The following is a 1,602-nucleotide window of genomic DNA, read 5'->3' as shown; positions in this document are numbered from 1 at the left end:
GTCATTCATTCTTTGATTAGATGTGGCGCCCCAATCCAAATTTATCTTCTTCATCGCCCACAAAGCCTTACGCTCTAGCTCTACTGGTAAATGGCAATACTTCCCATATACAAGTTGGTAAGGAGACATACCTATGGAGGTGTTGTATGCAGTGCGATATGCCCGTAGAGCATTATCAAGCTTCCTTGACCAATCTGTTCTATTAGCATTCACAGTCTTCGCCAAAATCTGTTTAATCTCTCTGTTGGATACATCAACTTGTCTGCTAGTCTGTGGATGGTAAGGAGTGGCTACATTGTGGCGGACACCATACTTCTCAAGTAGCGCCTTGAACAACTTATTACAAAAGTGGGATCCTCCATCACTGATGATAGTCCTTGGGGTACCAAATCTGGAGAAGATGTTCTTTTTCAAAAATGCAGTGACACTTTTACCTTCATTGTTGGGAGCGCAACTGCTTCCACCCACTTCGACACATAATCAACTGCAACGAGAATGTACTTCATCCTATGTGAACTCACAAATGGGCCCATAAAATCAATGCCCCATACATCAAACAACTCTATAACCAATATGGGATTCATAGGAATCTCTTGCTTCTTTGAAATCCCTCCTCCTCTTTGGCAACGATCACAAAACTTTGCGAACTCATGAGCATCTTGGTGAATGGTAGGCCAGTAGTACCCACCCTGCAAAATTTTATACGCAGTCCGAATACCACCATGATGCCCACCAACAGGCGATGAATGGCATGCTTCGAGTACCCTCAACATCTCAACTTCGGGCACACAGTGACGAATAATCCCATCGGCACAACTACGATACAAGTAGGGCTCATCTCAAATGAATTTCCTCACATCATGCATAAACTTCTTCCTTTGGTGGAAAGATAAGTTTGGAGGCACCACATCGCTTGCCAAGTAATTAGCAAAGTCTGCAAACCAAGGGATCAGATCATGAGAAACAGCCAATACCTGTTCATCTGGAAAGGTATCATTAATTTCAGTCCCATCACCAAGCTTTAGCATAGCTTCTTCCTCTCATCTGGACAAATGATCGACAACTTGATTTTCGGTCCCCTTCTTATCTTTTACCACAAAATCAAACTCTTGCAGCAATAATACCCATCTAATCAACCTTGGTTTTGCGTCCTTCTTCGCCATCAGATAACTCAATGCAGAATGGTCAGTATGCACTATGACCTTAGTACCAAGCAAGTAGGATCGAAATTTTTTGAATGCGAAAACCACTGCAAGAAGCTCTTGTTCAGTCACAATATAATTTTTCTGGGCCACATTTAGAGCTTTGCTAGCATAGTAAATAGGATGGAGTATTTTCTCTCGCCTCTGTCCCAATACTACACCAAGCGCCACTCCACTAGCATCACACATTACCTCAAACGGTTGTCCCCAATCTAGTGATATAATGATAGGTGGAGTAATCAACCTCTCCTTCAACTCTCCAAATGCTCTCAGACAAGCATCATCAAAATCAAACTTGGACTCCTTTTCGAGCAGTTTGTTCAAATGATGTGCAATTTTGAACAAATCTTTGACGAACCTCCTATAAAAACCGGCATGCCCAAGAAAACTCCTAACACCT

Source organism: Solanum tuberosum, unplaced genomic scaffold (genome assembly GCF_000226075.1).
Source record: "Solanum tuberosum cultivar DM 1-3 516 R44 unplaced genomic scaffold, SolTub_3.0 scf00199, whole genome shotgun sequence".
NCBI classification, from domain to species: Eukaryota; Viridiplantae; Streptophyta; class Magnoliopsida; order Solanales; family Solanaceae; genus Solanum; species Solanum tuberosum.
Note: the sequence above shows the minus strand (reverse complement) of the source record.